The following is a 13,624-nucleotide window of genomic DNA, read 5'->3' on the forward strand; positions in this document are numbered from 1 at the left end:
TATCAGAAAGAACAGTTACTCTACAAACCAGCAAGATGTGCCCAAGAAGGACAGGGAAGAAGGGAACAAGGGGCAGGACATCACTGACCAGTGAGACGGACAAAGGAAACAAGAGCAGGAGCAATAACTTGGGTTGACCAAGGAGCATCAGAGGTGTAACACAAACACCCCCTTCCCCACTTCCACAGCATTTTCCCCTAATGAAATATCAGGGGGCAAAAGCCCTGTGCAAGTCCAAATGAGGCCAACTACTATTATTTTCTAGAGTAAAATGGGGTGGGGAAAATAAAAAAGAATATTGCATGAAATCGCAACGCCGTTTTCTTTGGCTCTCAGGGCACTGGCACAGTCTCTGTAAACAGCCTTCCAAGAGCTGCTCCTGCACAAATAACACAGCTCTTTTTCCACTGCCAGCTCCCTGCCTTGGTGACAACACAATGGGCAGAGTGTAAGAGAAATGTTTTGTTTCAGTACTAAGGGGACCTCATATTCCACAACTGCCTGTCGTGCTTAAATTTCCAAACACCAACAAATACCTGGAGTACTTGCCTGCCATGTAGCAACTTAGGAAACGTCAACCTTTTTGAGACAAAGTTGTAGGTGACTACAATATTACCGCTTAGACAAGCTGTTTTAACTTACATTTTACAGACTTCTTTCTTGAAGACATTTTTGTTTGCTATCTCATCCACATCATTAAATTGTTTGGCTTGAGACAAACTTGGTCTCCTAACACGGATGTGTTCATTGACTACTCAAGCTGGTATGCCCTGCTCAGCATCATTAAACTGCCATCTTCAGCTCAGCAGCTTCCCTTCAATCACCTGAAAGGCACACCAGGTCAATAAGCTAATGCAAACAATAAACCAGCAGAAGACAGTATCTCACGCAGTACACTGACTTACCTGGATGGTAAGCAAACTCACTGTCAGCCTGGGAATAAGAAGCTTAGGACAGTGATGATCAGCCACGGCACATATCACTTGCCACGCAAGGCTTCTCCCTAGCACAGTCACTAAGTGCGCTACATCTTAAAAAAGACACTTGGATTCCACTGAAAGGTGTTGGAAGCAGTGCAGCGATGTCTTACTGTTTGTGTGGAAAGATTTCTTGCTATGAAAACTATTACAATGATCCCAAACCCACTGAAGTGCCAGATCCTTCATAAGACAGTTGTTTTTAACTAGGAAACAACAATACACAGAAGGAAAAGATGTCATACATTTCGATGATACTGCTCCAATACACATTTTTCCTCCTTCTTTGGAACTTAACATGTTCTTGGTCCCTTCCCATCTCCCTTTTCCATGTCATTTTTTGAAAACCATGTAACTTATGCTGAGCTAATTATTCTTCAAGACGCAGACCTAAGACTTCGACATGCAGATTGAGGCCTTGCACAACAAAATAGCTTATTCTTATTTTCTGCTGTAAGTGGGATATATTTTGAGACAGCATTCCATTTTTAGCATGAGCCAGCAGCCAACCCTGAAATTTAGCCATCTTCTTCCCAGCCCTATTTAAAATACTGTTACATTTTGGGAATCCTGTCTCAGGAAGATTCATTACAAACAGTATAGAGAAGAATGAGAATCTTACTGACATCAGAATACTTGAGCATAGAAATAAAAAAAAGCAAGGGAAGGTGAGACTACCCAGGATGTCTCTGTAAGAGACAGAATGAAGTGGCATTAACGCAACACAGAAAATCATGTACCGATGTATTCTGCCACAGACCGCCAGTTCATAAATAGAAGAGGGAGACCCTGAAAATGGAATGCAGGAAGGATAAATCAGAATAAACATATGTAATGAAACTCACTACTGCTTTTGCAGGGTTTACTATCATTAGGGAAAAGCATTACTCTTTTACTGGACACAACGAATGCTGCCATACCTCCAATCAACAGCTTTAAAAACAACCATAAATCCTCACATGTTGAGGAGACAGGTTGCTTAGGCAGCAGCTTCTTCTGCGGACAATTTCACTTATCAGCCACAAAAGCTGTCCTTCCTTGATCCTGTGAACCACTTGCTAGTGGCCACTGCCAGACTAACAGCATACCATACTATATTATTTCCTTGATGTGCAAAGCCTGGAAAAGTGTACTTCTAAGCACTAAAGCTCTATTGACACTGTTCAGTCTGTCTAAGCTTTATTCTGACAGTACTTGATGAAAAAGCTGGAGGGAAACAGTAAACTGCATTTTTAACCAAGTGCTCAGAGTTACAGTCAACTGACATACATGAAAAGAGAATCCTACAGCCCTAGCATTTGCTTGCCACTCTGCATTTTTGTTCAGTTCCTACAAAAATACTTAATTGTAAATAACCAAAGAAATGGAAGGGGGGGTGGGGGGAGGGAGGCATCATGGGAAGGAATTTATTCTACCATTTTTACTTTTGATTGCCAGATTTTACTTGTTAACTAGCAAACTGGTCGTGGCCATGTCAATAGTCATTAACACAAGAGAAAGAACAAGAAGAACAATTTTACAAAATTCTTCAGTGTATCTGCACACAAACACCTCTTGCCCAGTATATGCAAGTGGTAGCAATACTTGTATTAATGGGAAAATAATAGACAAAGAGTAAAGGTCTTTCTCAGGCCTCCATTTTCTATTCACGTAGACGAGGAAAATAAAGCTATTTGTCTACAGAAATTGCTGGAGAATACTTTTCATATATGAACATGCAAATGCTGCTGTGCACCAATGGTGCTTTTTTTATCTTCTGAGCTACCAAGACCCATAAATCTTGAGCAATAAGTCTCTTCTAGAAACCTGGGTTATTCAGAGACTGATTTTGCCAAATGCAATCAAATGCTTCAACAAGCAAGTATTAATTCTGACTGATGTTCCTGATTGAGCCTCCACCCCATTACTGATTAACCACATGCTCATCCCTTTGAGTGTGAACCCTGAGTAAAGTAAAAGGGTCAGAGGACACCTGGTTTATAGTTCATTTACTTAAATTCACAAAGGCAAACACACTTGTAAGGACACCTTTATAAAGGCCACCTGTGAAAGAGAAATAACAATACAAAAACTGCCTACATCCCTCTCTCTCTCTTCACACACAAAGAAACAGTGTCAAACTGGAGCAGAACCTGGTACCACTTAGTACTACTTTGCACAGAAACAGTTGTGCAGACACTATTTCAATAAAGCTCCTAAAATCAACATCCCTTCTCTCATAGACTACAGGGAACTAAAGAACAAGGGATACTTTCTAGTTTTGGACACACCGTTGGGCCCTTTATCATAACAGTTTCACAGGCAGGTTAACTTCTGTGGTAACCTAACATGGAGCTACTGGGAAATGAACCCAAAGCAAAAAAACACGTCCATCAACATGGACCCTGAACTGTCTGAGGCGTGGGAGTTTCCCCTCCTTCCTACTCAAAGGCAACATTCAGAGCAGACTGCTGCAAAAGGCAGACCACAAGCAGGTATCCACTTAAGGATTTCCACTTCTCCAGCACAACCCTCAGCACGAAGCAAGGGGACAGACCTGACCTGAAATCCTCTCAACATGAACAGCTACTAAAGATTTCAACACTTTTCTTTTTTTTTTTTAAACAACTGAGACAAGCTCATTCTTGTGTGTTGTGCTGTTACTGGCTTTCATCTTTTTAATTTGAAATGTCTGTCCTTACAGAAACCCACAGGCTGCAAGTTCATTGCCTAGGAAAGTGTAGGAATGAGGCTGATGTAAGACAGCATGGGCAGGAAAGACGAGGACAGCTTTCATCTTTCAAATTGGTTCTGCCTGTGCCAGAGGAAGCTAAGGCCTCACCTTGGTATGTTGTATGCCAAATCCAAGCCAAAAGAGAAACATCAACCACTGTGATGAAATGCTGTCCAGATCTCATTTTAAAAAGAAAAACAATTTAAAGACACACACAGTTTGATTGAAAATGTTCTTCCAAGGATGTGACTCGTAAATACATGTCTGCTTTCATAAAAAAAAAATCAGATCATTGTGTGCATTTTACGCACATACATATACACGTGTTTCACTGAAGTAAAATTGGGTTATAGCTGTCGGTGGTTTAACTGACCACTAGGTTCTGCCAATTCACACCAAGGGCCTAGGCAAAAGAACAAGGAAAGCCAGTTCTAATACAAGCATATCCAAACTTCTTTCTCCTTAAGTGTGGAGATACCCCCAGTTAAATTGCAAAGATTTCTAACAGACAGCAAGGAAATAGTTTTCTTTTTTTTAAACTCTGATCCAACACTGCTAGAAACACGGTTACATTCCTGGTAAGAAACTGAAAGCAAAATATTTCTGTCTCCAAAAGTTACTATGGTCAGAGTAACAAGCGTTGCCGCTCTAGTTTTCAACTCTAACACTGAAAAGCTAGGAAAGAGACTCCCTGGTTACCTCATGACCCACCGAAAGCCTAAATTAAACATTCTTCACTAGCTTATCCTCCTTCACCACTCAGAGCTGTGAAAAGAACCTTTTGCAAACCTAATTAACAAGCAAATTAGCATCCTCTTAGATCATGTCCACTTGGTTTTTACATTTCTGTTGTAGCTCACTGCAGAACTACTGACTCAAGTACAAGCATTTGAACTGTGATACATTACCTAAATTATTTATATGCCTATTCCACATCACTGCTTATAAAGACTGTTTACTTGTCTGTTCAAAGATGCATCCTTTCTTCTGCAAACCCAAAGAAACTCCCCAATAAAATGAATTTCAGTTCTCTATTACTTTCTCAGATGGGAAACCAATGGTAACAAAACCATTGCCAGCTCTGGCCATATCCTTCTAAATCTCCTAAGTGCCACAGCCCAACTCCTAGCATTTTGCCATGAGAATATACCAAATCGGTTCTAGCTCTCAGGGTTGCGGGGAAAACTTGCGAAGACTCAAAAGACAAAAAGGAAAGTAACTTATTCCATGTTTGTGATGCTTTAAAAGCCACTGCTTAAGCAAATCTCACAACTTAGGGTCTGCACTGTGACGTACCAACTCTTAGGTTAGCAACCCAGAGAACATCAAAAGGCTAAACTTTTACATTAAGAAATTCACTCCACTTACTTTGTCATTCTACCATGTGGTACATTCTTTACTGCGTGCACTCATGGAAATACAAAGTAGGGCCTTGATCTCATCCATGGCTCTCTAATGAAGACCTGAGGACCTCCATAACATGCCATTAGAAATAAATAACTCCTGTCAAGAACACAGTTGCAGAGAGGAGGTCTAAGACCACAAGTGGCACTCTGAATGGTACAGAGGTGAGTCTTGGTGCAGAAACAGTAGAGAGCAGCTGTTCTGTTATTATCAGCCTGCAGTGAAAGCCGTCTTCTTTCCTGTTCCCAAGTCAGAACATCAAAGCCCACCCTCTCCCATTCCATCAAGTTTCAACAGCTTTTGGAACTAAAACAAACAAACAGGGGAAGAAGAAAGGTCTTATAAGATTATTCTACTGTCAGAACAGTGAGGCCCTGGTTCAACAGTAAGACAACTTGAACAGATAAACAGGCTTACAGCATGCAGACTGAGGGAACTGAAAATTCCCAGCTCTTTATTCCCATTACTCTCCTGGCTATCCTCAGACATCTGCTTTGTTTCATTTCTGCAAAAAATAAGGATAAATTCTAAGCATGATACAGTAACAATCACCCCCACCAGTTTTCTGCACTCAGGGTGCAGGAGCAGTGTAAACCAGCATGGCCACTGAAAGACTCTCTGAATAAAGCTTCCACCAGTGCAGTACAGAAGACCTGCTATGAACAACCCAAACAGTAGTACTGCAAACCAGTCTAAAATCACAGAATCAAAGGGGTTGGAAGGGACCTCAAAGATCATTGGGTCCAACCCCCCTGCCAAGGCAGGTTCCTCAGAGCAGGCTGCCCAGGTAGGCATCCAGATGGGCCTTGAATATCTCCAGAGAAGGAGACTCCACAACCTCCCTGGGCAGCCTGTCCCAGTGCTCCGTCACCCTCACTGTGAAGTTCTTTTGCATGTTGGTGCGGAACTTCCTGTGCTCTATCTTGTGGCCATTACCCCTTGTCCTGTCCCCGCAAACCACTGAAAAGAGGTTGGCCAAAGCTCTCTGCCTCCCACACCTCAGGTATTTATACACATTGATGTATCTTGGATGAGATCTCAGACCGGAACAGAGATGGATTCTACCTGATTTATCTTAGGTGTACCCGCTTCAGGTATTCTAAACAGTCCCTCTCCCTTTTGATATTTTCCATCATCCAAGCACTTGAAATCTCTTCTTATAAAGTTCTCCTACTAAGACAAATTGATATTTCGTCTTCTTTTTGATTGAAAAGCACGTGCAGTCTCTAGGTATGTGTTTTTTTTTCTGTTGTTGTTGTTTGTTTTTTACTTTTTTTTTTTTTTAATTTTTAATACCACGTGCTTTCTGGACCCTGAGCATTCTCTCAGCCCTGCAAATTCTCTTCCTCTTTCCACAATGTCAACTTATTTAAGTAAAGGATACACTTACAGTGCCAAGTAACCAAGCAGAACTTCAGAAAGCTTCTGCTGTACCAACTCCCTCCCTTTCTAATACAGTTCATCTGTTAGCTTACGTTTTGGTTCTTGGGAAGAGTTATGGCCAGCAAGCAACATCTATTTCTCACAGTGGCATTCAAATTCAGCCCACCTTCTGCAGAAACACACCGCCAGCTACTGCTTTACACAAACCAAATCAACCTGCTTTGAATTATAAAAAGATTTGTAACGGCTTCACTGGAAAAATAATACATCTGGAAAACTAAGAACATAAATCATGATTCATTTGCACCCACAGTCCATCTGGCAAAGTGATATTGGAAGAGATATAACAGCAAGACAATCCAGGTAGAACTACCCAGGGATAAAAAATAAGTTGTACCCTCTAATACTCAATGTATTGTGATACCACTGCCTGCAGTGCAAGATGAAGCCAGAAAAACCTTTTGCTCATGAGCTCCTCATCCACCTTCTTACTCCAGTCACTTTCCCAAAAGTGAAGAACCCTAAAAAAACATCAGAGAATGATGCAGAAATATATTCCACTGCTAGACATGTACCTAAGACTTTACTACAAAATTATCAGTGCTGAAGGTTTTGCCTTTATGCATTGGCTAATTTGTCACAGCAGCTCTGAGTTAAGCACTGATGTTGGTAATTCTCCCCCTGCTATGAAACCCTTTACCACAAAGCTTCAGACAGATGCAAAACAGAAGCTGCAATGTCCATTTGAGAGGAAATGGATGATTCAAGAAAGGGAACAACTTTTCCCATCAGCTACGGAATTATTCTAATAAGTTGCCGGAAAAAAATAGGCAAAAGCAAGGTCTAAAGGGTCTGACTTCTCTAAATTAGTATAACAATTGAAATAAGAACTTTAAGTTAGGCATACAACTGCTATATACCCATCCAATCTGAAAAAGTAAGAGTTGGACTCTTAGATACTTCTAGCGTCGTATGTAGTTTCTCTAGAGCAGGTGAGAAAGAGATGAAATAAGAATATCTGGAAAATCCACTTCTTTGACTTGTTTTTGAATTTATTATTGTCTACACACTAAGTTAGCCACCCTGCTCAGAGCTTTTTCCTTGTGTTGTAATAAGATGCATGACATTTAAATAACAGTATTTGCAGAAGTACAAGAACTATACATGTATGTCTCGTTGCTATAACTGAGATGCATTCATGTCATACCTTGCTCCTATATTCCTTCATGTTTACCCCCAAATTTAAAGCAATGTGCTTTCATACCACTCAGAATTAACTCATCATTCATTTCCTGTATGCATTTATTCTTTCCAAGCACAACTTTCAAAACATCGGGAAGATCCTTTTTACACGTGACAGTAAGTTCTGCAATTTGTTCCTACTCTGCAATATGACAAGAACATTTGTAGTCACATGCCTAAGACAGGCAGAAATCCTGCACTGGACATTGATGAAACACCAAAACTAAAAAAAACAACCAAAGCTATTTTCCCTTAAAAGAACCTAAAAGATGATGCCTAGCTTGCACAGGAGCAATCCACTTTCACCTAAATGCCAAGCTTTTTTTCCTCCTCCAAATCTCAATATGGACAGTCCTACTTCCACACTCAGTGTTGCTCGACACGTTGGGGAAAAAAAAAATTAAAAAAGGTTCCCTGCTGTTATCAAGACTCCAAGAACACCAGCACAATTTAAAAGAAACAAACGAACAAAAAGCTATTGCACACTCCTGCTCGGAACAGAAATCAGGAAATTTTGCCCCAATGCTGTTTGTGGCAGAAAACAAGATGTGTATGAAACCATCGGTCACAAAAGACTTGAGGAAAAACAACAAACACAAAACCGCATCTCCCAGACAATATTGAGCAAATTCCATAGAAAAAGAAGTGAGACCTGGACTTCCTTCTTGGCAGGCACCGGACAAAGCTGAGCTTTGCCCCTCTTCTGCAAGCCATGGTGCGGGCCATGAGCCCCATCAGCGTGAGCCCCTTCCCTGATGGAGAGCAACACCTGAACAAAGGTGCAGCCTCCCCACCAGCTGCTGTATTTGAGTCCACTTTTCTAGCAACTTCTAGAGGGAAGCTTCTGATTAACCAGAGCCCTCAGGAATAGGAGGCACACTGAGCTGGGAGAGGGCAATGTCCAACAGCCCTCCAGTACCCCTTGGCTAAGTCAAAGACCAAGCAGAAAAGCCCAGCTCCTGTAACTCATGGTTCTATGGTTTAACGCTTTAGATAATCCAATCGTAGTCCATGTGCACATGAAGGTCATTCCCCTTCAACACTCGTAAAAAATTATTTTTTATTACATGGCTCTAAAACACAACCTTCTTCACCTCTAAAACACAACAATTCTTCACCTCTAAAGCTCTGATACAGTATAATTTAGATTATAGATCAAGAAATACATGTATATGCAACAACTACACCATAGATCTTCTAGCTTCGCTTAAATCATCGTCCCCCTCATCTGATGGGTGACCCAACCGCAGACAGCCTGCAGATACTCCATCATCTGCAAGCGTCAAGAAAGGTGGTGTACACACTGAGCTGTAACACCTCAGGAGAACAGGGGATACAGCCAACAAGCAAAAGCGTGATGTACTGCAAAGCAAAACATAGGGTCTTTGACAGACACATGCTTGGAAGACCTGGCCACACAAAACGTATTCAGTCTCACAAAGTTTGTGGGGTCATCCCTGCACTACCACCTGAGCCAAGATGCTGCTCTCAAGCCCACACCGATGACTACAGGTAAAGAGAGACAAGTGGCTAGCAGGATTTCACGTATAGCACCGGATGCTTTTGCACAGTCACACAGGAATGCAGAAAACGGCAACGCCATCTATGTTGTCTGTGGGGCAGCTGATTAAAACAAGTATTTATAGGAGCCTTATAATTATGCCACGTATTATCCTAGTGAACAAGGTGTGAATGGCCAAGCAACAGGACATAAAATGTCAGAAAGAAGTCAACAGTAGCGATGGAAGAGTGCAAATGTTTATTTCAAGATGAAAATTGCAAAACAGAGCACAAAGTTAATGAAGCCTCTTCAAGAAGATGTGCCAGGCCCACACGAGTGTGATGTGCAAAGGTTTAGTTATGACTAACGTTGTAGTTCCTTCCGAATATATTTTCTGAAAGCAAGTATTTTCTGTAAACAATCAGCATTGCCAACAATTCGAAGCAATGAACACTGTAAGTATTTGTTACAAGCCGGACATTTCAAATGTTTTATTACTGCCGTTAGCAACAACCCCAAAAAATAAAAAAGAAAAAAAAATAAAAAATGAGCAAACTAGTGAAATTAAAAGCTTTATTATAAAACTATGCAGAAATCAATTTTCTTCCCTACGCACATACATGGAAGCTGTACTATGGACCAATAACACATTCAATTTACCATTTCAAAATGCAAATTTTGTTATGGTAATATTATAAAAAGAGGTTTTCACAGTTCTAACTGTCAGGAAGATGAGCACTGGGAGGTACATTAAGAACAAGATAGACAGTTTCTCACAGCAAACAGTAATCCCCCCTCCTCCTCTTGAAAATATTTTTATTTTGGACAAATGATCTAAGACTTCCTTAGAGCAGGAAGTCCTGTAAGTCAGAGGCCACTCCTGAGCCATTATTTCCAGTATTTTGCAATAGGAACTTCAAATCACTTACGAACAGGAACAGAAGTGCTGATCAGCATCTGCACATTAGTCCTGCAGGAATTTTACAAGGGACACACTACTGGCTTTTCCTTGCATAACTCTGCTTAGCATACCTTCAGAAACCCACGTAAAACCCCGTAACCCAACCCTACAAAACACTTAACATCTATGTTTGGGAGGTGAAACACAGCTGGATCTCCAAAATTACTCACGTCTCATGACAGTCCTGAGCATTTCAAACAGTAAGCAGAACATCTAACCCACGCTCATCATGTTCTCTGCACAGTAAGCATCCTAGAATTTTTACCCTTGAAGAAAACTAGGAAATAGTTAAAGGAAGGCTTGCAGATGTGAAATAAGTTGCTAAAGTCTTCTAATAACAACACGCATCTGTGCATCCTGAAGACAAGTTTGCCATGTATGCTATTTCTGACAGTTGCCCCCCAGTAACTGAGAGCTAAACAGACAGGCTTTCATACCTACCCAGAAGGATGTTAGGGTACTATCTCAGCTGATACAGGCAGCAAGACGAAACAACACAATGCAGCTTCCTAAATTACATTTGCTATTTCCAGGTTGAAAATATTAAGATTTTTTTCTTAGTACCTTCTCATTGCCGTTCTCAAAGCAAGAGATGAGAGTGCTTCCTTTCCACAGTAGTGATACAACGCAATACTATAGAAAGGCTGATCTTGATGTGCAAAACTGCGAAAAAGTAAGCAGTCTACTAGAAAGATGAACTCTCACTTAAACCTTGACCTAGAAATACTGTAATACATTTCTAAACGGGTGCTGAAGATATTAAGTATCACCACACCACTATGTTGACCATGCTTCAATTTGAGTTGAGTATATCACCAGCTTGCTAAGAACTGCACTAACTGTAGCCATATAACCCAAACCACACAACACTTTTACTCCAGGCTTATCAGCTAAAAGTTACAAATGGGAAAAGCAAACAAACAGGTCCAGCTTCTGGCCAAGACATACCAAACTATGGAACACCATTCACTGACAGATAGTCTGCTCTAGCACCTTAGGTATTTCCGGCATTCTTCTACCCCAAATATTTTACTATCAACATTATTCAGCATTGCAGAGCTGGCTCTAACGGAACTAAACAGACCCACAGCACAGGAGCGCAGATTCCTGCTCCTGATCCAGATCTGCACCCAAAATCAGATTACCAGCACTTCTTTATCAGGAACACGGAGCAAAACTTTGTATTAACACAGTTGTACGTTTCTAGTATGAAAGCCAGGAATTCCACAAAGTATTTGCCTTTATAAAGATACCTGTCTGTAGCCTAAAAACATAAGTAAGGAGTTACTCATCTTATGGCAATTTGTCAACGCAGGTAGCAATAAACCCGTTTCATATTTTCTAGTGCTACGAGTCTACCAGAATTACACAGGATGTGAGAAATACTACAGAAACACCAGTTCATGCAAACTGTAGTCTCCGCACATAGTCAACCTCAAGGTACCACTGCTTGCATTATCTGGCACGTCACCAAAAAGTGCCACAGATGCCATCATGTTGGCTTTCTGTAGAACTAGCCTAGATTCATAGGAGGCCATGAATGCAGAAACCTCACATAGCTGTACAGCTGCTCAGGGGCAGCGTAGGTGATGAACCCTCTCCAACCACCACTTTTTGGAAACTGTCATTGGGGAGGCCTGTCACACACTTGTGATGGGCACAGGGACATGCATGGGCATGTGGTGAAACAGCTCTGGCAGAGTTAGCCAATCATTCCTACTTAATGCAGTGTGCAAAACTGACTTCTCCTAAGAGGAAACCTACCATTTTCCATGTGAAAATTAATCTTCTAGTATGCAGAAACCTTGTCAGAATCTTACAATGACAAATAACCAAAACTCAATTAATAAAAAAAAAAAAAAAAAAGCCCAGAACAAACAGAATCCTTCGAATCCTTCAGAGAATCCTTGGGAGTCACTCTCATTCACCACAACATTGCGTTTGGGCCATTCATGAAACTACAGGTCAAAAGAAACACATTTGGCTCTCTACGCTGTTTCTTATCTACACCTGCCTCTCTCTACACCGTCACCCACAACCACAGCAGGAAACCACGGCCCTAATCTTTCAAGGTGAACACCACGCGGGGACTCGGCACCCACAGCCACCAAGCAAACACCGCCAGCGACGCGGCTCTCCCCGAGGGGCGAACAAACGCCACGCTCGGGGGGCAGCCGGCCCCCCGGCCCCCCACGGCCCCCCACGGCCCCCCGGCACCCACAGCCGGCCGCTGGGGGCTGCGACTGTCGCACGGCGGGGGCGCAGGGCTCGGAGACGGCCTCCAGATCTAGAAATGAGAATAAGGCAAGGAGAAGGCCCGCCGCCCCCCGGCACAACAAAGGCCGCCGGAGCGGTCCGGCGCCGCCGCCGAGCTCCCTTCAGGGCCCCGCAGGCCGGAGACCCCCGCGGGCAGGGAACGCGGCGACAAAAATGAAGGGAAAGGGGCCGGGGGCTGGGAGCGGGGGCCGAGGCCACCTGCGCCCCGGCATCCCCAGGGAGCGGGCGGCCACCACGGCCTGCGGCCAGGCCGAAGGAGCGGGCAGGCGGCGGGGGGCCTGCGTAGGGGCCGGCGGCGGAGCAACAAAGCGGCGGGGCCCGGGCAGCGGCGGGCACTCACCGGGCGGCGGCAGGCAGGGGGCTCCGGGGGGCCCGGCCCTGCCCGCCGGGGCGGGGGGGGGGAGCGGCGGGCGGCCCCTCCTCTCCTCTCCGCAGCTGCTCTCACTCACGGAGCGGCACGGGGGGCCGCGGACCGGGCCCAGAGGGCGGCTCCCCCGCTGAGGCCCGGGCGGGCTCCGGCGGGAGGCACCGCTGCAGCGCGCTGCGGCCGGGGTCGTCGCGGCCCCATCAAGGCCGGGCCGGGCGAGGCGGGGCGGGGCGGAGGGAGCGGGGCCGCTCCCCGTGGCGGCCGGTGGCCATCTTAGTCCTCCTCCTTCTCCGCGGTACCGAGTGCCCCCTCCCCGCCAGGCTGCCAGCGCTGCCTCCTCCCTCCCGCCCTCCGCTCCTCCTCCTCCTGGCTGGCTGCGGCCGCTGCCGCTCCCGTGCTCGGGTTTGGTTTGGCCCGGCCGGCCCAGCAGAGGGGCTGGGTAATGGCGGGCGGAGGGAGCGGCGCCTCACGGGGCTGCCCACCGCACCGCCCCGGCGCTGTCCCCGCTCTCTCTGGGCTGCAGCTGTTTTTCAATGTATTTGCGGACTATTAGCTCGATTTTTAGCAGCTTCGGGGGCCCGTGGACTCAGGCGGCGAGTTACGTGCCTCCCCCTCCTCCTGGCAGACGCCCGCCGCCCCTTGTGCCCCTCTCCTCAGCGCTACCCCCGGCGCCCAGCAGCCTGAGGTACAGAGGAAAGGCGCCTGCACGTCACCTGAAGAGAAGTAAACAGGTAAACATAAGACAGAAAAAAGTCCGCTTCTATTTGGGGCTGAGGCGCTTTCCCTTAGTCCCGAGTGC

The 13,624-nt window shown here is 44.5% G+C and overlaps 1 protein-coding gene across 1 annotated transcript in view; it reads right to left on the minus strand.

Annotated features, from left to right (window-relative positions):
* Positions 1 to 13,101, minus strand: part of WDFY3 (WD repeat and FYVE domain containing 3) — a 185,898-nt gene extending 172,797 nt beyond the window's left edge. Inside the window, exon 1 of the mRNA XM_038178692.2 lies at positions 12,799 to 13,101. The gene's annotated coding sequence lies outside the window, so the exon portion shown is untranslated. The remainder of the gene's footprint in view (positions 1 to 12,798) is intronic.
* Between the last annotated feature and the right edge of the window lie 523 nt (positions 13,102 to 13,624).

The sequence above is a fragment of the Anas platyrhynchos genome, chromosome 4 (assembly GCF_047663525.1).
Source record: "Anas platyrhynchos isolate ZD024472 breed Pekin duck chromosome 4, IASCAAS_PekinDuck_T2T, whole genome shotgun sequence".
Classification (NCBI taxonomy): domain Eukaryota; kingdom Metazoa; phylum Chordata; class Aves; order Anseriformes; family Anatidae; genus Anas; species Anas platyrhynchos.